We start from the raw sequence: 25,357 nt of genomic DNA on the forward strand, positions 1-25,357 counted from the left end.
ACAACCAAACAACTATTCCATTCATTATTGACCAAGGCTCTAAGTAATGGTATCATCGTACCGACTATAGCTTGAAAGCAACGTCCTTATCCATTATTTTTAAGAAGAAGGGATTCCCTTGTACCCATAGATTACATTAATAAGTTGTTTTGGGGGAATCCCATGTACCCCAAAAGATGTTTGTTATTAAGTTTGCATGGAGGATCCCCTTGTACCCCACAAGACTTTTAACTAGACCAACCATAACCACCAAGACCTTACATTTTAACCATTCCAAACCATTTAAATCATTTATACCATTTAGGGTTTCATTACCAAGTTATACCATGCATATTTCAATGAAAGTCCAACAATTTAACCAAAAACATTCACATAGACATTTTATCTAATAAGTTATGGGCATAGTGTTTCCAAAGCCAAAACCATGTACCAATTAACAATTTCCATGCAACCAAATATTCAAACCACCATAATAATATGAAAACCATAAGTGAAAGACATAGGAAAACAATAACCAACCATTATAACCAAAACTCCCAACATGTATTTGAAAATCCAAATCCATACAATATTTATGCCATGAAAACAATTCATAAAACATGTCTTTAGTTGGAACTAACAATGCGAAAGGAGTACATGCCTTAGATTACAAAGATGACAGAAAGAAATCAGCCTTATATGTCCCAAATTGATCACCTTGAAGGAAACCCTACCCTTTATTAACCCAAGATCTTTGAGAGAGTTTGAGAGTACTTAAGAAATCTTGATTATTTGTAAATAGGTTAATGAAGCCCCAAAAAGGTGCTTTATGTCATGGGGTAATAATAGGTTAAGAGGGAAATCTCCAGATTACCCCAACTTAAAATGCTTAAAATTCCTGCAAGATGGTAAGACCACACACCCCAATCATATCCTAGGGTACGAGTGGTACCTTATCTTATACCCTAGGCCTCCCCTTGGACCCCAACATTGTCCAACATACGACCACCTAAGCCAAAACAGACCCAACTATACCATTAGTACTATTAAATTAAACCCAAGGTAGAATAGAATCACCTAGACTTAGGGCAACATATAATTTACACCTTACTATTAGTAGCCTAACATACGAATTTTATGTTCCAACCATACCTTGGATAGAAATCATCCAATCCATATTGGCCATCATATGAACAAGACTATCCAAACTATACCATATCATATGAGAAGTACCCCAAGTCGTATGATGTCCAGAAGCCAAATATTGAGAAATTTTTTAAGGCTCAAACCCCAAGGTGTTTCAATCCAAGAGAATCTTAGTATTTGGCTTAAGACCCTCTATGAAAGTATAAACCCGTAGACTATTAGACTGATTATAGTGTAGGCACTTTCTAACCATGCCCTTAAATCTATCCCAAGCTTGGTAAAGATTTTCTCTTTTTTTCTGCCTGAAACTCAAAATCTTGCTTCTCAGATATACGATCATCCCAGATGAAAAGAATCAAATAAGGAATACCTGATCCAGATTATGCCAGAAAGTAATGGAGATTTGTGGTTCAACGTTTAACCACCTCTTTTTTTCCTAATTAGACAAAAAGGGTAAGAGAGTCAGTCTGACATAATCAGTAGATACCCCAATCAAAATATAGGTATCACTGATTTCCAAGAAATTTTGTATATACTATTGTGGGTATTCATATAAGAACACTGCAAATTGTCCACTCGAACACAATAGCTATACAATATTTCGCTTCAATTCAAACCGACAACCCGTATATGGCTTGTAGATGCTATTAATAGCATAGTTTGTAAGTGGGATTTCTACTTCACAAAAAGATCTGGTTTCTGCTCAAGCAAGAGCAGCTGGAATCACTGGAGCTGGAGTACGTACAGTATGTGGATCAATTGGATCTATAAGATTAAGATCTCTTTGCTCCTCTACTTAAACTTGATGAATTGGATAGTAAGCTTGTTGCCTCTGATGAAATGGATGTTAAGCTTCCAAATAAGGCTCTACCAACTCCCTATCTCTTGCCAATCTGGTACTTCACTATTCCTGCAAATGTCAGCCTCTAAGATCAAGTCGTTAATATTTAAACTTATTATCAAAAACCAAAATTTAGTAAATTGCTAATTATTTTTTCCTCAAAAATAGTGCCAAAAAATTTATTTCAATTTATCACACATGCAAGTGCACGCAATCATACACGCAATATAGTGACTCAGAAGTCAAATATTGTATCCACGAGGACTACTTAACTGGCAGTTCATCTTATTTTAGTTTTGATAATATTGTATTAACTGTTTTAAATAATCAAGGATTTTGAAGATTTAAGTAATAATCTAATTAATAAAGAAATAACACCGTGTGACAATAGCAATGTAAGCAAGGTTGTAAATAATACTAGTGAGAATTCCAGGGTTGAGACACTTAAAACAATCTTACAAATCTCTCTTTTTATCATAGTTTTGTTGATTATCGAGTTGTTGATTCACAGGATTTAGAGTATGATCATGGTCTCTCAATCCTCTAATATTCTACCAAAATGGAAATTACATCTACATCATTGAGCGAGGATGCAATAATCCATTTAGATACATTAAGATGTCATCCTACAAGTGAACCAAACAAGGGTTCTAGGTATATCTCTATCCTAGACGCTAGTTCAAATCCTTTATTATATAAAAGAATTAGAAACTTGTTCCTTAAGCTCTTTAATCTAAACTATGATTCTCCCCTCAGATTCACAAAGGAATATGGTGTATTTTAATGGTGGTCAATCATTAAATTAGTAAGCATAAGAGATTAAGAATAACCTATTCGATAATTCAACAATAAACTATTCTATAAATAGCAAAGTATAATCATGTTTTTGGCCTCAACCCTACAACAAGGGTGTTTATCCACTCATGTTTGAATTCAACATCAAAAACAAATAATCAATCTTACCAAAAATTAATGTTAAAATAATAATGTTCCAAGAACCCTAAAAGAAGTATCGTTAGTGTTCTTAGCCTTTGTTGTACGTATGCAAAGTATCATCCATTGTGTTGAATTGTTCCTTTTATAGTAGGACAAATTTGACCCAGTTATTATCCACCTCTATGTCATGGATCTTAGAGCGGGGAGTAAGTTCCACATCATAACAGACATTGCATAGGAATAGGGTCTACACCGTGATAGAGGGTGCAAAAGAATAAGGTCCACACCGTGAGGCTTTTATGGACCCTCACTAAAATTCATGTTGCGCAGAAAAATTCTTGGGCCAAAGTGGAACTCAAAATGAGGAATGGCTTCTATGCCGCCTAGATCACTCTTTCTTTTGATTTCTAGCTTATTGTTTTTTTCCTTGTTCCCGTCTTTAAATTCACGCTCTCCTAGCTCAATACAAGTATCCTCATGTCCAAAAATCACTCTCACAGCTTCAATCTTCATTATCTTCCATAAATTCATCCAATTATGTGAAATTTCATCATGATGCAACCCTGTATCAATTAATCATGTCCATTAGCTAACTAATGCAATTATAACTAAAACACAAAAAAGAATAACAACTTTTAGCTTATAGAACAAGTCCTATTATGGGTAAATATTGGTGTTGGGACATAATAAATATGCCCAAGATAAATATGGATACAACTTTATTAATGACCTATGCTCAGTTGATTGATGTTGAGAAATTGAAGAAAAGAGAAAGGAAGACTAATAGGGCCAGACCTGGGATAGTTTTATTATAGTCATCATAAGTTAAGTTGGGGAAATTGTTATCTATCTTAGATCCATTGCACCAGCACCATTCTCAATCAGCGACCCTGCACTCAGGACCAAGCATGAAATATGGGGTAGAGCTATCGGCCACTAGCTCTCAAAGAAGTATTACTGGGGAATTTGTGTTCCCTACCAGAAAGAAGTGTGGTAGAAGTTATTCAGGTGATTTCTTGATAAGTAAATATGGTTATTATGGTTGTGGTAAGACATGCCCCGGGATCAAGGAATATCCTTTTGGTAAGCAAAGAAGTAGAGATGTCACCCTCAGGCTCAGTCCATTATTTTAGTATCTCAATAGGATACCCAACTCCATAGCAGGGTGCATCATCCAATATCGGTGGAGGTCAGCATTAGAATCGATTTTATGCTATACCTTCAAGCTAGGAATAAAAAATCTTCCCAGATATAGTCACTAGTATATTTTATGTCTTTCACCTTGATGCTTATGTATTATTAGATATAGGGCTAAAACTTTCTTTTATAACCCCACTTATTGTTGTGAACTTTGGTGTAAATTCTAAGAGTCTTTCTGAACCTTTTTCCATTTCCACTCCCACTGGTGAGTCAGTTACTGCAGATGAGTATGCATAAAATACCTTATTATAGCTCTCCATAGGATTACCTTAACAAACTTAATAGTTTTATAGATGATAGATTTTGATTCATCATTGGTATGGATTAGCTCCATTCATGCTATGCCTTAGTTGATTGTCATACATTGGTGATGTTTTAGTTTCCTAATGAGTCAGTACTCGAGTGGGAGGGTAGTTCAGTATCTCTTAAGGGTTATTTTTATCTCTTATGTTAAATAAAAAAATTTAATCTTAAATAAGTGTATCCATCACTTGGTTCAAGTTAAAGATACTAAGTCTAAGACCCCTACTATTCAATTAGTTCATGTAGTCAAAGAGTTACCTAAATTCTTTCTAGAGGATCTACCCAGGGTACCCACAATAGAGAAATAAAATTCGAGATTGATATCCTTCCAGATACCCATCCCATCTCTATTCCTCCCTACCATATGGCTCTAGTAAAACTTAAGAAGTTGAAGAAGCAGCTTAAGGACCTCTTAAATAAGGGGTTCATCAAGCTTAGTATTTCTCTGTGGGGTACTCCATTCTTATCTGTGCACAAAAAGGATGGTACTCTAAGAGTGTATATAGATTACAAAGAGCTAAATAGGGTCACAATAAGAACAAGTAGCACACCCAGAGAATTGATGACTTATTTTACCATCTTTAGGGTGCTCATTGGTTTTTGATAACTGATCTCATGTCGGAATATCACTAGTTGAAGGTCAGGGAATGTGACAGCCCAAAAGACTACCGTTAGAATGCGGCATAGTCACTTTGAGTTTAGAGTTATATCTTACGGTCTAACAAATGCTCCTGCGACTTTTATAGACTTAATGAATAGGGTCTTCAAATAGTATCTAGACATATTCATCATTACCTTCATACATGATATACTTGTCTATTCTCAAAGTATGGAGGAATATGCAGACTATTTGAGGATAGTATTGCAGACCCTCAAAGATCACCAATTGTTTGCAATGTTCAGTAAGTGTGAATTTTTGTTGGAGTCGGTTGCCTTTTTGTATAATGTAATTTTGGGTGAAGGTATTCTTGTAGACCCTCAGAAGATAGATGCGATGAAAAGCTGGCCTAGGCCCATTACTCCATCTGATATTAAGAGCTTTCTAGGTTTAGCAAGTTACTATAAGAGATTTATTGAGGGATTTTCCTCAATAGTAGCACCCTTGACCAATTTAACACAAAAAAAGGTGAAATTTTAATGGTTAGACAAATTAAAGAAGAGCTTTTCAGAGTTGAAGAATAAATTGGCTTCAACACTGATTTTAGCATTGTCAGATGGGTTTATGGTATACTGTGATGCATCCAAAGTTGGGTTAGGTTATGTTTTGATGTAGAATAGAAAGATAATAGCATATGCCTTCAGACAACTTAAGGATCATGAGAAGAATTACCTGCTCACAACTTGGAGTTAGAAACTATGGTTTTTGCTTTGAAAATTTGAAGACATTATTTGTATGGTGGGCATGTGGATGTTTACCGATCATAAAAGTCTCTAGTACGTGTTCTCATAGAAGGAGTTAAATATTGGTTAGATAAGGTAGTTAGAATTACTAAAGTACTGTGATAATAATGTGCTCTACCATATAAGTATGGAAAATATAGTAGCTGGTTCTTTAAACAGATTTTCTATAGGTAGTGTAGATCATGTGGAAAAGAAGAAGAATGAGTTATCCAAAGAGGTACGTAGACTAGCTCAATTAGGAGTATGTTTGATTGGCACAAATGATGGTGGATTAGTCATTTAGAATGGTTAGATTCATCTTTAGTACATAAAGTGAAAGAGAAATAATGTAATGATTATATACTTAACTAGTTAATAGATGTAGTTCGTTAACCAAAGGTTGAGGTTTACTCCTTAGTAGAGATGGTGTTCTATGTTATCAGGATCGGTTATGTATCCCAAATGTTTATGGGTTGAGAGAAAGTATTTTAGAGGAAGCTCATAGTTCTAAGTATTTGATTCACCCTAGTGCCACATAAATGTCTCACGATCTGCGAGAAGTGTTTTAGTTGAATAGTATGAAGATGGACATAGCTGAGTTTTTGGCTAGGTATCTCAATTATCAGTAAGTGAAAGTTAAGCACCAAGGACTAGGAGGTACCCTCCAGGATATTAGCATCCCTACTTGGAAGTGGGAGGTCATTAATATGGATTTCATTATGGGACTTCCTCGCACAAGATGTCAACATGATTTGATTTGGCTAATCATGGACCGAATGACTAAATCAGTCCAATACTTTCTAGTTAAAACCTCAGATAGAGCATAAGATTATGCTATGTTATATGTTTTGGAGTTAGTAAGGTTCCATGGGATTACCTTGCCTATTTTTTCAGATCAAGGTACTCAGTTTACGTTGCAATTTTGGAAATTATTATAGAAGGGCCTTGGTGCAAAGGTGAAGCTTAGTACTTTTTTCCACCCACAGACAGACGGCGAGAACAAACTTACTATTCAAACCTTGAAAGACATGTTGAGAGCTTGTGTGATTTATTTTAAGGGAAATTGGGATGAATAACTACCTTTGATTGAGTTTTCTTACAATAAATGTTACTATGCTAGTATTCAGATGAATTCATTCAAGGCCTTATATGGGTGAAGATGCAGATCACTAATAGGTTGGTTTTTAGTTGATGAAGCGGCCTTGGTTAGGCCGAATTCTATTCTCTAAGCTATGGAGAAGGTTCAGTTGACTCGTGAAAGGTTGAGAAGTGCTCAAAGTTAGCAAAAATTGTATGTGTGTTAGGAGGAGAGAGCTAAAGTTTATAGTTGGTGATTGGGATTTCTAAAGGTTTCACCCATCAAGAGAGTAATGAGGTTTCCAAGAGAAAGAAATCTTATTCCCCGGTATATTATTCCTTATAAAATCATAAAGTTTGTTTGGGATGTCGCACATGAGCAAGATCTTCAGTCAGAACAAGTCTTTGTTTACCCAATTTTTCATATGTCTATGCTAAAGAAATGCAGTGAAGACCCATCCTTAATAGTGCCCCTCTAAAGTACTGGATTGAAAGATAGTCTATCCTATGAGGATATCCTAGCTGAAATTATTGATCGATAAGTTCAAAGGATAAGGAATAAGGAAATGGCTTCAGTGAAAGTACTATGGAAAAATCAATAGGTTGAGGGAGCAACGTGTGATGCAAAGGAAAACATAATGAGTTGATATTCTCCCCTATTTTTTGTTAGTACAGAGATACCTTGAGGTAAGAAATCCCTTCTAATCTACTCTACTCACCGCTATCCTAACTCTTATCGACTTACCATGGGAAGTTTAAGAGTAATAACTCATTTCAATTGTAAAATTTCAGTTGTGGTGAATAATTTTAGATTTAAGGAAAGATAAGATTCGGGCCATAGTCTAACGTATCCATACGATAGTTCTTTCCCCATCCCAACCTTCATTCATGGACAAATGGTCCCAACGGGGAGATAATGTTAGACCCCAAAATTTCAATGATTTTATTTGGATAGCTCAATCGTGTTCTAATGTTATTTCTAAGTTGAAAAAGGATAAGGAATGTTAACAGGACCATTAGAAATTTTTTTGAAATATTTAGAACATATTTTGGGATAATTGGGATCCCAAAAATAGTACGGGTCAACAATTAGGGTATGTGTTGCGGTCTAACACACATGTAAGTGCACACGATCATACAAGTAATATAGTGACTAATGTAGTCAGATATCGTACCCACGAGGACTATGTAACTAGAAATTCAACCAACTTTAGTTTTCGACAAAAATGTATTAAGTTTTGTAAAGTATCAAGTTAATTGTGAAGTTTCAAATAAAAAAAATTAATAAAGCACTACAGAATGTGGCAATAGTAATATAAGAAGATTTGTAACCAATAATAGTGAGAATCTGTGGTTGAGACACTTTTAATAATCATACATATCTCTATTCCTATGTAGTTTAGTCGATTATTGGGTTATTGGTTTGCATGGTTTATAGTATGATCATAGTCTTCGGACCTCTAATCTTATACCTAACTGGACATTGCAACTACATAGTTGAGAGGGGATGCAATAATCCATTTAGATTCATAAAGCTATCTTCCTGCACATGAACCAAACAAGGCTTCTAGGTATATCCCTATCCTAGATGCTAATTCAGATCCCTTATTTTATAAAACAATGAGAACCTTGATCCTTAATCTCTTTGTTATATCCCATGATTCTTCTCCCGAGTTCACATATGAATATAGGCTTATTCCAATGGTGGCCAATCATCAAAATAGTAAGCACAAGATATTAAGAACAACCCAAACGACAATTCAATAGCAAACTACGATAAAGAATATCAAAGGCCAATCATGGCTTTGTCCTCAACCCTAGAACCAGGGTGTTTAGCCACTCATGTTTGAATTCAACAACAAAAATGAATAGTCAAACACGCCATAAAGTAATCTTCAAATAATGAAGTTCAAAAAACCCTAAGAGAAGTATTGAAAGTGTTTTTGCCTCTACTGTGCATTTCCAAAGTAGTCTGAATTCTATTTTAGGGTCCCTTTTATAGTAGGATGAATTTATCCTATTGGAGAACCACTTTCACGCTACGTGGTTCTGTATAATGGAGAATACTCTACGCTGCATAGTTCTGTCTAGTGGGGAGAGATGCACGTTGTGTTGGTTAGCTCAGAGGAGAGAGGTGCATGCCTCGTGTAAAATCTGGAACCTTACTGGAATTGCTCTCTAATTTGAAAGTTCACTAAGGAAAAATCCTCCTTTGCTAGTTGTTTCTCTACTTGCTTCATCCTTCCATGCATGCTTTCCGAACTCATTGAAAGTGTCTTCTCGAATCTATATAATCAATTCCACATCATCAATCACCACTATTTCCTGTCATACATTCCATTATATAAAAATCCACCCTGCATCACTACACAGGTCCATTAGTTAACTCATACAATTACACCTCAAACACAATAAGAATAACTCATTTTTTATAATAGAACAAGTTATATTATGGGTGAATATTGGTGCTTGGACATATAAGTACACCCAAAATCACCACCCCACACTTAGAACCTTAATCGTCCTCAAACAACTTCAAGCAACACTTTATTCCTCTAAGCTGAACATCACAACCAAGGCAAAATACTTGTGTTGGGTATTCTTAAACAAAGCAAAGACTCTTAGCTTAAAACATGTCAATTCACTTCTAGAAACATGGGATCACTCTTTTGAAACATCCTTACCTCAAAAGTGAACTTCTGATTTGTTGGATAACTCAATCAAGTTACTTAATCGAGAACATCATAAGTCATCTGACTAGCATCCACATGCACCCTTACAATAAGAAAGATTCCCACATTCACTCACAATCTTACAATATATGAAAGAATAGGAATATCAAAAATAAATCGGATACTCTCAACAAAGAATTCATACACGATAGACAGTGATGCATAAGCTTGTCCTTAGTGTACTACTTCACTAATTGTCAAATGTTGGGTTGAAGGATCAACTAGGTCTTTAAAGGTTGTAATGTAAGTTAGGGGAGGGGTAGGAACTATTTGGCTAAATAGTTGCTAATATCGCTAAGCGCTTTAGTACATCACATAAACATATAAATCATCAGGTTAACAACCAAATTCTTTCCTCACAGCCTTTCCTTCTTTTCATACTTTAGCCCTATCTTTTTTAAACTTAGTACACACTATGGTAGGAGGTTCATCTATTCACCTTATTTTTCTTCCTTTCAATATTTTTTTCTTCTTTTTATTTTCTTTATTTCACACTCTTAACCACCACAGATATCAACTTCCTATCTCAATAGAAATCTCTTAAAGGCTTCTATTTTACCATAATCCTTATTCAAATTTCTACTCCTTTCTCTAATAATTTCAACTAAAGAGCTTTAGAGATTTTGGATCAAATTACAGTTAAAGAACAAAAGAAGAATAGGCTACTTATAAGGATGCCAAAGAAATTAGGCTATAGGCTCAATGGGGATAACAAGGAATATGCAAAATGGTAGGTAAACAAGGTCTAACAATTCAGCTATCAACAAAAATGCCTACATCATTTCCTAAACCCAACATCCTTTATTTTGCTTCGTAAACACATCGGGCAATTTTTAGTCATCACTATGTTTGTAGAATAACTAAACACCTCTCTCACTCTTGGTGCATATTAGATTCAAGTTGGATCCCTATTGTTTTCTGATCTCGCACTTGTCAAATTCAAATTTAAGCCAACAAACTGATAATTGCACCCATTCAGATTAAGTTTCTAAAACTGGCTTCCTTTTTTTTAATTCATGACATGATTCTATTTCAAAACAAGTCTGTTTCAAGTTAATCTACCACATGGCCCAACACAAAGCATTCCTCCTTAATGTTATGATTTGGTTCTTATCATTTCTCAAATTTCTACAACTAACTCCCCTTAAGACGGTCGTCATCCATCCATTATAGGGGAGGGCACCTAACTATGACTACTTATTATGAATTTTCTTGAGGGAAAAAACAAAAATTTACTCCTAATTTTAAAACACAAGTACTACTAAGCAACACAATTGAAAAGCAAACTACTATTAAGCCAATTCCATCAGTACTAACTATTATAGACCATATAGTTCCAAATAGCTAGAGTAAATTAATCCCACACACAAAAATAAAAATAAAAATATCCAACAAAAATAATCAATAAGAGTACAAGGAATGAGATTCCACCACCCCATACTTAAAATAAAGCACTGTCCCACTGCTCGCAAAGTAAGCCAAGTATGAGGTGGGGAGCAACTCCCTGATCATATCTTGTCCATGTCATTGCCAGAATCTAGACCATAAGAATCCGCCCCCAAGTCTGAATTATAAACATCCTCCTCTTTTTCTGACTCTTTATCTAAATCATATAGCCAACACTCTTCTTCAGTGGGCACACTATCATCTACCAGCTCTATAAAGCCAGGCCAATACAACATGGTCCTGGCATAAAGACTAAGATGATAGTCAAGCTCAATAGCTCTAATCTCCTGTGATATTGCTGGGCATCCCCCTATCCTCAATTGAAGCATCTATGGTGCATACATCTGGGTTGTGATCTCATCATTCCAAGCCTGATGCTCGGGCATAGTCAAAATTAGAACATAACCCCAGTGTTCCCCTTAGTATGGGATACATCTATCGGAGGAGTGTTCACTGTCGGCTTATAATTAATGTCTTCCTTCTCTACACCCTATTCTAACAGAAACCGTGTAATTTAACTAAACCATATTGGTGCCCAACATTAAACCTTGCTTTCCTCATGGCTAAAAAGATGACAGCATCTACATTTATATCAATATCATCATGCATTAAGGCATAAATAAGAAATATTCTATAATGTTTCACCTCAATCAGGTGTTTCCTATGTATGAGATAAGAATAGATAATGTTAGCCCACAGACGGGCCTCCCTATTCATCTAACTGTAGGGAAAGAAAAGGTTAATGTTGCTCTCCTTATGATGTATCCACCTGGCTATGGAGTAGTTCTTGCATAATAGATATCGAATGTCTGCATAGGGTGGCTTGATGTTCATAGACTTCAGAGGCTCAGCATCCACCTCAGGGATACTTAGAAGGAGATTCAAAGAGTGAGCAGTGAAAGTGACCACCTGGCCCCGTATCTTGACTTCTGAGTCCCTCTCCCATGGGTCACAATTTGTATAAAACTTACTAACAAGGCTCAAGTATTCACTAGGCTGCTTAAACAAGAAATTCATGTACAGCTCCTCTATGTGGCGCACCATGCTGGGGAACTCTCTCAACAGGCTGACACGATCAATAAAGTGATCCGCAGAATACTTAGTACTTATTGTTCCTTGCATACCACTTTTTTCCAACCTCCACAACCCATATAGTGTTGAACCTCCTAGATTGCCTATGTGAAATAGCCGGAGGTTAGGGCACACGATCAGGTTGCCTATTTCTTTTGTGTGCTGGGTCAGAGGGTTCATCCAAAGTCTTACCTTTTTGTTGCTGATTAGACATATCACATGTTAATCACTGTATTCAGAAAACATATCAAACAATAGACCTTGGTTGAACTAGCAAACACTAAGAGTGAAAAGGTGTTGAAACCACCCCACACTTAGTTGCTAGCACAGTTGTGTAAGTATGAGAACTAGGGTACTCAGACTTCCCCTATTCAATATACATTTTTCATAAGCACAACTCCGCATTTACTATGCAATATTTGATTCAATCCATTATTCAATATTATGGTATTGATAATCCAACTCACTTTATAAAAAAACTTTAGGTGTACCAATTTCATTGTGTTAATATAACCGCACCAACATGTACTCAATCATAGACCCCATCTAACACTTTTACACAAGTTCATTCATAATTTCAAGCACAAACTCACATCAATGGCACACATATCAGGTTGTTGTAGCGATCACTAAGTGGGTGTGAGATTTGCAATCCACCCCATACTTAGTTGCTATCATGGTAGTGTAACATATAAAACTCAAGGTAATTAGACTTTCCTTGCCAATAACGTACACCCTACATACTAAATTAAGTGTCACCATCCAACTCATCCTTGACTACATATTTCTCAAACATTTGTGCTACCCATATTTGGTATATTCTGATAACAATCCATGAAATCAATTTATTTCCACAAAAATATAATAGGCAAAACTCAGGTAGCATCATAAAATTATTTGAAATTATGAGCATTCTTTATGAACTCACTTATCTTACTTAGGATCAAGAAAAATAATTTGGTACTTCAATTATACCTAGAAAATCAATTCACTTCTTGCACACACATGAGTTAAAGGAATAAATATATGAGAACATACCTTAATTTTCTTAATGAAAATGAGTGAAAGGCTTTTTGTTGTTTGATAGAGAATACCATAAAATAAAAGAGAGAATTTAGTTTGGGAATAGGGGATGATGCGCTAGGGTTCCTATGTGAGATGGGAATTGTGAACATAAGGGAGTATTTAAAGGATTTAAGGAGTGAAGGGACAAGTTAGCCATGCATCACGGGCCTAGTGCATGGAAGAGAGATCCACTCCGCATTGGTTAGTTCATGGGGGAGTGCTTTGCTCCTCATTAGTTAATTCATGAGAGAAAGCTCTGCATCACAGCCAATTTTCATGTAGCTACTCCAATTCCACTCTTTTACGACAAATTTTAGCATTTGGGAGGAATATTTCATTCGTCTTTTTCTTTTTCACCCTGTGCCTTTCAGCAGCGCGGAATTTACTTACCCGTAAACTTCCCTTGACATAGTTTCACTCACTTTTAATTCTCCCTCATACCTTCAAGTTTCTCATTCCTACACACTAAACAAAAACAATAACTAACATAAGAAAAAGTGGGTTATCTCTTATTCAGCACCTTAGTTTTGGTCGTGGCATGACACTTCTTTTTTTATTTATTTTCTATTATAGTTTTTTATTTCTTTTTTTTTTAATAACTAAGAAATAAACTACACCATTACATTACATTCATGGGTTTCCTCCCACACAGTGCCTTAGTTAATATCATGGCACGACATGACTCACTTCATTCATCTACAAAGGTGATGGATAATTGTGTTAATCCCTATTATCCATCAAATAATGCTTCACTATCTATCCGTTCACCATGAATTATTTAGTCTTCTCCTTGTTCCACATCTCAACAGCTCCATGTCATGTCATTCTCACCACTTTAAATAGCCCAAACCAATTAGACTTCATCTTACCTGGGAACAACTTCAATCTTAAATTGAATAGCAAAACAAGTTGTCCAGGCTCAAAAGCTCAATTTAGAATATGTTTATCATGCCATTTATTAGTTTTCTCTTTGTACAATTTTGCATTCTCATAAGCATGTGAGCGAAACTCCTCAAGTTTATTCAGTTTGAGCAATCTCTTCTCTCCAATAGCCTTCATATCGAGATTCAATATTTTCACTGCCCAATAATCTTGATGTGGAAGCTCCACAAACAAGAGGCAAACTTTACCATACACCAAGCGATAAGGAGAGGTATCAATGGGCATTTTATAGGCTGACCTATACTCCTATAGTGCATCATTCAACTTCTCTGACCAATCCTTACGCTGACCATTTACTATCTTTTATAATATTTGTTTGATCTCATGATTAGATGACTCTACTTGGCCACTTGTTTGTGGGTGATACATTGTGACCACCTTGTACCTAACACCATATTTAGCTAAAAAAATTTCTAACCAAGTGTTCATAAAATGCATACCTCCATCAATGATAATAGCTCTGGGTATGCCAAAATAAGAGAAGATATGTTTATTCGCAAACTTCATCATAATGCTCACATCATTCGTGGGTAGGGAAACAACTTCTACCCACTTAGATATGTAATCAACTACCACTAGGATATACAAATTGCCAAAAGATAGTGGAAGTAGCCCCATAAAGTCTATCCCCCAAACATCAAATATCTCAACATCAAGAATATTATTCAAGGGCATCTCATAGTGACTGGATATTGAGACTACTCTCTGATATTGATCGCACCACCTTACAAAGGAAACCGCATCTTTGAACAATATTAGCCTAAAGAAACCTGAATGTAGTACCTTTCTAGCTGCCCATAAGGATATGACACATTTTTAGAACTTATTTAGATTCAGCTTTGGAAACACATCTGTGCTTAATCCCATCAGCACCCTATTTGAAGAGATAGGACTCATCCCATATGTATGCAATAGAGTCATGTAATAGCTTCTTTCTCTGTTGACTGGTAGCTTCTAGATTGTAAAGATTACTTACTATTAATTCACAGTCTGCACACAAAAGGGTCTCACACACATAGAGTACCAATAATTTCTCATCTAGAAACTCTTCCCAGATGCAAAGTGTATCATCAACAATGTGATCATGATTCTCTTACCTCAATATATAACCTTTCACTTAATTTTCAGCTCCTTTTCTATCGCGCACTTCTAGATCAAATTCTTGGAGAAATAGAATCCACCTGATTAACTATGGCTTTGCATCTTTTTTGTTGAACAAATACCTGGTAGCAGCATGGTCTGTGTGAACAATTCCTTTGGTGCCCACCAACTATAATTTGAATTTGTCAAACGCATATACAAGCGCTAGCATTTCTTTTTTTGTGACTGTGTAATTCACCTAGGCATCATTTAAGATTGTACTTGCATTAAATAGATTTAAATACCTTATCTTTTTGCTGCCCCAACACTTCTCCAATAGCTACATCACTGGCATCACATATCAACTCAAATGGCGATGCCCAGTCAGGAGAAATCAATATGGGTGCATCCGTCAGTCTTTTCTTTAGGCCCTCAAAAGCTTTCTGACACTCATCCAAAAAGTCAAACATAGCTTCTCTTTCCAAAAATTTCCATATAGGACTTGCGATCTTCAAAAATTCTTTGATAAACTGCTTGTAAAATCCTACATGCCCAAGAAAACTTCTCACTCCCTTTACTATCACAGGGTACGGTAGCTTTTCAATGACTTCAACTTTGGCTCTATATATTTTAAGTCCTCTATATGATACCATATGACCAAGGACTATTCCTTCCTTGTCTAAGAAGTGGCATTTTTCCGAATTTAGTACAAGGTTTGTCTCCTCACAATGAGCTAATACTCAATCTGAATTCTGCAAGCACACATCAAATTAGTTATCATAAATAGAGAAATCATCCATAAATACCTCAACAAATTCTTACACCATATCATAGAAAATTGTCATCCTGCATCCCTGGAACTTTGTGGGTGCATTGGAAAGGCCAAAAGGAATACGTCTGAATGCATATATGTCGTATAGACATATAAAGGTGGTCTCTTCTTGATCTTCTAGCACAATTGAGATCTAATCATACCCTAAGTATCCATCCAAAAATCAATAGTATTCTTGCCCTGCCAACCTATCCGGCATTTTATCAATGTATGGAATACGATCATGATCCTTCCTGGTGGCTTCATTCAGCTCCTGATAATTAATGCAGATGCTCCAACCAGTCACCATGAGAGTGGGAATCATCTCATTAGCTTTGTCGGTCACCATAGCCATCCCACCTTTTTTGGGGATGCAGTGTACAGGGTTGACCCATTTGTTGTCAAATATGGGGTAGAAAATCCCAGTATCAAGCCACTTAATGACTTCTTTATATACCACTTCCTTCATCACCGAATTCAATATTCTTTGTTGTTGCAAACTTGCTTTGTAGCCCTCTTCCATATATATATATTGTGCATACAGAAAGCTAGATTAATTCTTGTGATGTCCGGCATCTACCATTCTATTGCCTTTTTCCTTCTTTTCAAATATACCAATGCTTTTCTCACCTGCACGTTAGACAAACTTGTAGAAAAAATCACAGGCAAAGTATTATCATCATCAAGTAAAACATATTTTAAATGAAGAGGAAGAGCCTTGAGCGCTAATTTTTGTGCTTCATCAACAGATGCCTTGTGAGATGGGCCAATCGATCTGTTCAATGGCTCAAAAGGAATCATTCTAGTGTCAATCACTGCCAAATACTTAACTTGTGCCATGTCCAGTGCCTCTACATCACCATAGAGATCATGTCCCATCATAACTCGCTCTTGTGGATCTTTGATAACAACAAGTAAAACTCGGATACAATGTCTACAATTGTAATAGCAAATATTTCCTCATACATAGTACGCAACTTTATTTCCTTGTATACAACAAAAACCTCTAATTTTTCATAAGCTCTCATGGTCATTTTTCCTATAGGTACATTAACAAGTGACTTCTCTATTGCTAAAAATGGGTGTCCCAAAATAAATGGAATGGCCAGATTAACTTTAAAATTAAGAACGATAAAATCCACTAGAAAGATAAGTGATCCTAATTGTACTAATACATCTTCAATGATCTCGCCAGGCCTAGCAAAGGACCTATCAGCTAACTGTAAAATAATGGTTGTGGGTTTGGGACTCCCAATTCCCATCTTCCTGAAACAAGATGTGGGCATGAGATTAATTCTCTCCCCTAAATCACGTAACCCCCGAGCACTGATGGCCTATCCAATGCTGATTTGTAAAGTGAAACTACCTGGATCTTTTAGCTTTATGGGTAATTTATTCTAAATCTTGGAAGTGCACTCCTCAATAAGTGATATTGTAGCATATTCTATCAAATGGTTCTTGTTTTCTACTATGTCTTTCACATACTTTGCATACATCACAACACTCTGTAAAATATTAACAAGAGGGAGATTTATATGAACCTGCTTTAAAAGCTATAAAAATTTCTTATAACTAGTTTTCTCTTGGTGCTTCTGAAGCCTTTGGAGGAAAGGTGGAGGTAGAGTTTTCTTCTCTACTCCGATTTCATTACTTCCTACTTTTTCTTCAACCACTTCCTCCTCATTCTTTTTATTACCATCAGCAGTAGCTACGGTACTTATATGCTTATGTTCCTGCTTCTTTAGCTACAAAATGCTCCTAGTAGTGACTGGATTCACTTGTTTTGGATTCGCCTCAGTATCACTAGGTAGACCTCCCTAAGGTCTAGTGTTTGGTGCTCCTACAATCTGACCAATTTACATCTCTAAATTCTTTGTAATCATCTATTGGTTCTTCATATTTTCTACTAACTGCGCTTGAGCAGCTATAACTTTTTTTAACAGTTCTTCTATATTGCTCGTTTGACTTGTGGCCTGATAATTCTTAACTTGTTTTTAGCCCCTTGTACTGATTGTTGTTCTATACCTAATTTCCACCCCATGAGAAATTGGGATGGTTCCTCCAACTCAGATAATAAGTGTTACCATAGTTTTGTTGCCCTTGACGATTAGCATTCCTCACATAATTGACAGAATTTGGATTCACCGCACAAGCATCCACTGCATGCTCACTACTCCCGCATACCTCACACCATGCATTCACCTGTTGAACTGCAATAGCTATTATTGTCGATTGTGTAACTCCCAACTTCATGCTGCTGGACTGATTAGTTTTATGATTTTGTATTGTAGTAAGTTGAGCTGATAAAGAAATGAACTTATCTACCTCCAACACAGCTGCAACTTTATTAGGAGCACTCCTTGAGTCATTATGCCACTCAAGATTCCCTTATAAGATCCAATCAATAGTGTATATAATTCAGCATAAGTTTTCTCAAAATCTTGCCCACCAGTTGTTGAATCCAAGAAAATCTTGGTATTTGGCTCCAAACCCTCTATGAAAGTATGAATAAGAACATCATTAGACTGATGATGGTGAGGGCAATTTTTGAGCATACCCTTAAATATTTCCCAATCTTAGTAAAGATTTTCTCCTTCTTTCTGCCTGAAATTCATAATCTCGCTTCTTAACCGTGTTTTTTCCCAGGTGGAAACAATTGAATAAGAAACTTCTAAGCCAGATCATCCTAAAAAGTGATGGAGTTCAATGGTTCATTATATAACCACCTCTTTGCTTCCCCAATTAATGAAAATGGTAAGTGCTTCAGTCTGACATAATCAGTAGACGCCCCATAGGAATATAGGTATCACTGATCTCTAAGAAAGTCTTTATGTATTGTTGTGGATCATTATGTGAGAACCCTGTGAATAGCCCATTCGAATGCAACAGTTGTACCATATTCTGCTTTAATTCAAGCTGACCACTTGCCTTTGGCTTGTGGATGAAATTACTAGAATAATTCATAAGTAGGATTGCCATTTCATGAACGGGCCTAGCTACTGCTTGAGTAGGAGCAACTAGAGTAGTAGGAGCTGGACCACTTGTAGCATTAGGATCAATGAGATTAGGATCTCATTATTCTAGCATTTCAAAGTGTTGAATTAGGTGTTAAACAGCTGGTTTCCTCTGCCTCTGATGAAATATTTGCTTTGATTCTAAATATGGCTCAACCAATTCTCTCTTCCTTGATAGCTTATTGTTTCAATTACCTGCAAAAGTCAGCCAGCCAAGATCAAGTCATTAATACTTAAACTTAATATAAAAAGCAAAAAAATTAGAAAATTACAAATTATAATTGTCCCCAACAAGGCACCAAAAAATTGTTGCAATCTAAAGTATACGCAAGTGCACACGATCGTACAAGTAATATAGTGACTAATATAGTCAGATATCATATGCACGAGGACTATGTAACTAGTACTTCAATCAACATTAGTTTTCGACAAGAATGTAATAAGTGTTTTAAAGTGTCAAGTTGATTGTGAAGTGTCAAGAAAAAATAACATTAATGAAGCAATACAGAATGTAACAATAGCAACGTAAGCAGAGCTGTAACCAATAATAGTGAGAATTCCTAGGTTGAGACACCTTTAAAAATCATGCATATCTTTTTTCCCATTAAGTTTAGTTGATCATTAGGTTATTGGTCTACAGAGTTAATAGTATGATCATGGTCTCCTAACCTTTAATCTTCAACCTAAGTGGACATTACAACTACATCATTCAATAGAGATGAAATAATCTATTTAGATGAATAAAGTTATCTTCCTGCACATGATCCAAACAAGGCTTCTAGGTATATACCTATCCTAGATGCTAATTCAGATCCCTTATTTTTAAAAAAATGAGAATTTTGCTCCTTAATCTCTTCATTCTATCCTTTGATTTTCCTCCCAAGTTCATATAGGAATATAGGTTTATTCTAATGGTGGCCAAATATCAAAATATTAGGCACAAGATATTAAGAGCAACCCAAGCAACAATTCAACATTAAACTATGATAAAGAATATCAAAGTGCAATCATGTTTTTGGCCTCAACCCCAGAACAAGGATTTTTTGCCACTCATGTTTGAATTCAACATTAAAAACCAATAATTAAACATACTACAAAGTAATCTTCAAAAAATGAAGTTCAAAGAACTCTAAAAGAAGTATTGAAAGTGTTTTTTTCTCTACTATACGTTTCCAAAGTAGTCTCAATTATGTTTTTGGGTCCCTTTTATTATAAGACGAATTTAGCCTATTGGAGAACCACCTCTGACCGCTTGGGTCTGTCCAATGGGTAATACTCCACATAGCATCATTTTGTCTGGTGGGGAAAGATATGCATTGCGTTGGTTAGCTCAGGGAAGAGGTGCACACCGTGTATAAAATGCGGACCCTTACTGGAATTGCTCTCTAATCTGAAAATTCACTAAGGCAAAATCCTCCTTAGCCAGTTGCTTCTCTACTTACTTCAACCTTCTATGCATTCTTTCCAAGCTCATTGAAAGTGTCTTCTTGAATCAATATAATCAATTCGACAACATCAATCATCACATTTTCCTATCATGCAGTCCATTGCGTCCAATTTGACATAAAAATCCACCTTGCATCACTAAACACATCCATTAGTTAACTCATACAATTACACCTCAAACACAATAAGAATAAATCATTTTTGCTCCTAGTGCAAGTCCTACTATGGGTGAATATTGGTGCTTGGACACATAAATACACCCAAGATGAGTGTGCCATGAAGGAATGGCATACCCTGACGTGAAAACCAATGGCTTGAAAATTTAAGGGCTTGCCAAACCAGCTCATTGCCATGATAAGGGTGTTCCACGCCCTTGGTGTAGCATGATGTCGCCCAAATTACACCTCCTAAAAAGTATAACATAGTTGACAGCGCACACGCAAGTGTACGTGGTCTTATCAAGTAGTAAAGTGGCTTCAAGAAAGCCCAAGTATTGATCTCTCAAGGACTTGTGTTCGCCGACTATCAAATTCTAGTTTAACAATTGAGAAAAAGTAAACAATAGAGTTTTAGAATTGTAAATTAAAAGTAAACTAAACTAATGTAGAAAAACAATGACTTAGGACAATCAATGGATAGAATCCCAGGGTTAAAGCTTAAGAACAATCATACTATGCTATTGAACTTCATTTATTAGTCCGCTTATCTTTGTTGTTGATTCATAGGGTTGATTGCATGATCATGGTCTCCTGACCTCTAATCATTTACCTAATATGAACATTACAAGTACATCTTTGAGCGGGAATGTAATAATCCAATTAAGTTTTTTAAAACTATCATCTTACATTGAATCAAGTAAGGCATCTAAGTACATCCCTGTCCTAGATGCTAATTCAAATTCTTTATTTAATAAAAGAATAAAAATCATACTTTGTTTATTCCCATGTTTTATCACCTTATTACCTCTCCCGAGATCAAAACGTTGACAATTGATGTATTATAGGGGTAGCTAATCCTTAAAATATTTAAATTAACAATAAACAAATAACCAATGATAATAAGCAAATTAAATAAAATTAATTCAAAACGAAAGTATTCATGATCTTGGCCTTAACCATGAAAAGGGAGTTTAGCCTTGAATGGAAATATTCATCATCCAATACCTTGGAGTGATGATACAAACCATACAAAAAACTAAATTAAAGAATGATAAAACCTAAAAAGAAGTTATGGTAGCCTCCAATGATGTCCAAGTCGATCTCAGGTGTTCTAAGATGTCCCAAGATGGTTAAAACGTGATTTAACATGATATATTTATAGTAGAAGAGTCATAAATCCACTGGGATTGTATTTCCACGTAACAATTTTTCATCAAGACACTTTTTTCCGCTTTTGATGGCCACCACGTTGCGGTGACAAGCCAATCGACAATTGTCAATTTCCAGAATCTCACCGCGATTTCACTGCATCGCGGCGCCTCCTTAAACTCCAAAAAAAGCAACAAGCGCCAGTGGGTAAAAAATTTGAGACTATTTTGAATCCATTTTCGTTTTTCACGTGTCCATTGGACACTCCTACAGCCCACACGACCCCGATACATTTCAGGGGTCCAAATTGCGTCAATTTTTGTATTGTGCTTTCGTTGAGCCATTTCAAGAGTTTTTGAGTTGTTTACACTTGATTTGAAGCTTTTATATCCTTCATATATCATCATAATCCATTCAAAAAGAATTCTAAAGAACCAAAAACAACAATTTAGAGCTCAAAGCAACATAACATCCAAGATGGTGAATGAAAAACGCGAGCTAAGCATAGGTTAATTTCACTTTGATCTCTAACTCATTGCTTTGACCCTTGGATTGATCCAATTGACCCTTGAACATTATCAACAAGTTTTTTCACATATAAATACATAATAAAAACCTTTGTAACTCATTAAAACACATTATAACCCAACACAAGAGACTAGACAACACCTAGATCAAGCTAGTCACACTAGTTTTCTCGGGTGAACTCTAAATGGTCAAATTGAAACAAAACTTGTGTGGAAACACCATTAAACATTGTAAACACATACTTGGACACATATATGCTCATTTATATCATTATCAACACATATAGCATAAGAATCATCCTCAAAACAAGGCTAAATAGGCAAGAATAATTGATAGAATGCATAAATACACCAAACATCACCACCCCACACTTAAAGCCTTATTAATCCTCAAAAAACTCTTAACTATAAACACTATGAGATGAAGAGACTTTACACTTCTAATACATGCAAGAAATTTAAGCTACCACTACAATGAATATACGGAATGAAAGTTTACAACACTAAGCATGTTATACATAATTGAAAGCTCAAGAATGCTACTTCTAAAACATCCTAGCCTCAAGAATGGACTCCACAAGTGGAAAAATCATGATATTTATCAATCAAAGACATCATACAACTCACCCCCATACATCAAACATATGTCCATCAAAACAAGAGAGTTACCCATAATCACTCATAATAATGCAAATTTAGAACACAATAGGTATACAAATCAAGTTACACTCACTCTCAAAATGAATTCACAAATTACACATAATGAACCATAGGTTTTCCCTTAGTGTAATACTCCACTAATATTAGAATGATGAATTTTAGGATCAAATAGGTCTTTTTCGGGTTGTAATGTAGGCTAAGGGACGGGTAGAAACTATTTTGGCCAAGAATAGTGACTAACCTCTCTAAGAGCTTTAATATACTGCATCATACTTTTAAAACCAATCTCCAACAAGCAAATTAAACTTTTTCCATCCATCTATCCATCACTTTTATTTTGCCCCATCTCTTTTAAGTATTTTCACAAACACATGGTAGGCGTATTGTTTATTCCTTCAAGATTCAATTTTTTTCTTTTTCTACAGTCATGGAAATATTTATAACACCATTTATATCAATCCCAACCATCACACATCAATTATAAATGCCAATAACTATTACCTTGGGGCATCAATTTTACCTTTTTCTTCTTCAATTACTCAAACTCCTTTCTCAATTATTATTATTTTTTTCAATTAAGGAACTTAGAATCTTTTGGATCAAATTATGGTCTATCAAAGAAGGAGATTAGGCTATATATGAAGCTACCAAAGAAAAGGATAAAGGATCAATGGGGTTAACTAGGATAAAGCACAATGGGTAGGATAAATAGAAGGTATAAAACAAGGCTATCAAAGAAATACCTAAATCATCTCCTAAGCCCACACTCTTATTTTGCTTTAAACACACACTGAGCAAGTTCTAGACATCACATGCAACAAGGAATATACAAAAAACATTACATACACATGGTACATGCTCAATTCAATAGGATCATCATAAACTCCCAACCAAATAATAGCATGGATTCAAAATTAAGCCACAAAGAATAAGAGTCACAAAAATGATCCTAGGAGTCTGAAAAATAGTTATTCCTTCATCCCGCATATGTTTATGTAATACCCTATACTTTTTCCTATTTTGAAATCATCTCAAGAATGTTAGAAACTTACTTTGAAAGATAAATCCAATTTTGTACTATATGTGGTATTTTCAAGAGTTCCACTCTTTGTCATGTGGAAAATTCAATAAGCTTTCCATCGATATAAAATTTGCCTAAATTCAATAACCAGGTAAGAAGATATGACTATTTCAAGTTCCCATCGTAAAACAACGCCATATTGATTAGTGGCGCACCGCGCCATAAGCTAAAATATCAATTGTCTTTTTCCATTGTCTCAACGCGATTTTCTCTACATCGCTCCAAAGTTCCAGGTCACAAAAGAAGGGGCAATGCGATGGCTCCGCATCACGCCATCCTTTAATTTTCAAATTGTCAAAATCTAGTGACACAGTGCGATAGCGCCGCATCGCGCCAAGGGTCCAATTTGGGAAATTTGCACTAAAATTAAATGATGCATCCAGGGTTAAAAGGGTTAACTTCCCACCCTTATTTTAGCCCTTTAACACATGATTCAGTCACTTTTCACCCAAAATATACTAGTTTCTCTCAAATTTCTCTCAAGAACAAGCTAGGGTTTTCATAGAAGATCCAATTTTAAGAAAGTTTCACCATCAATCTTCACGAAATAATGAACTAAGGTATGTGTTGTGTTCATTCATGGATTCCTTCCATACATGAAGATCAATAACCTTGTTTTATCTATAAATCATGGTATTTATGTTGTGGGTTATTTTTAATCATGTTGTTGACGTTGATTGATTTCAAAGTTAAAATCTTTGTGTGTTTATTATGATATTCTATTACCATGAAAGATAAAATCCATGAATTTAGTTCCTTATGATGTGTAATTTGATGAATTCACTTATGCCCTTAGTTGTGCATGCAAGGTGGTTGATAAAATGCTTGAAAATGAAAAGATAATGCTTTATAGCTCAAGACATAAGCTAAATGTGACATATTTGTCATCCTCTTATGTTTAAATGGTTTTCATGCTATCATTGTTAAATATGTATTTGTTGGAATGGTCATGATATTAAAATATGATATTATGATATAATTATCAGCATTCGCATCCATATTAGATAGTATGATAACCCTGTACTTTGTGAAATCTACAACTTATTAAATTATGTATTGTTGATATGGGTCTTGTACTTGATAAAGTTATGCGTCATCAATTTCATTCTATCAAGTCCTGGGAGAACTTGTACCCAAAATATTAGTTGTGTGCCTAGAGCTATTTTATGTTTTCTCGATACTCTCAGTCAAGCTATGATCCTTAGATTTCAGAAAGTCTTATGACTCAGGAAATCTCCATGATCTTATGAACTCAGCCAGTTGTTAGATATCAATAGTATTTCATCAGTCAACAAAATTCAGTAACTCAGTCC

The 25,357-nt window shown here is 35.4% G+C and overlaps 2 non-coding genes across 2 annotated transcripts; both read left to right on the forward strand.

Annotated features, from left to right (window-relative positions):
* The first annotated feature begins 1,349 nt into the window (after positions 1 to 1,349).
* LOC124889094 lies at positions 1,350 to 1,456 on the forward strand. Its single transcript, XR_007047711.1, has one exon. It is a non-coding gene; the product is annotated as a small nucleolar RNA R71 (small nucleolar RNA).
* Positions 1,457 to 18,535: 17,079 nt separating this feature from the next.
* Positions 18,536 to 18,642, forward strand: LOC124889042. The gene has a single exon (XR_007047660.1). It is a non-coding gene; the product is annotated as a small nucleolar RNA R71 (small nucleolar RNA).
* The last annotated feature ends 6,715 nt before the right edge of the window (positions 18,643 to 25,357 follow it).

The sequence above is a fragment of the Capsicum annuum genome, chromosome 11, assembly GCF_002878395.1.
Source record: "Capsicum annuum cultivar UCD-10X-F1 chromosome 11, UCD10Xv1.1, whole genome shotgun sequence".
Lineage (NCBI taxonomy): Eukaryota > Viridiplantae > Streptophyta > Magnoliopsida > Solanales > Solanaceae > Capsicum > Capsicum annuum.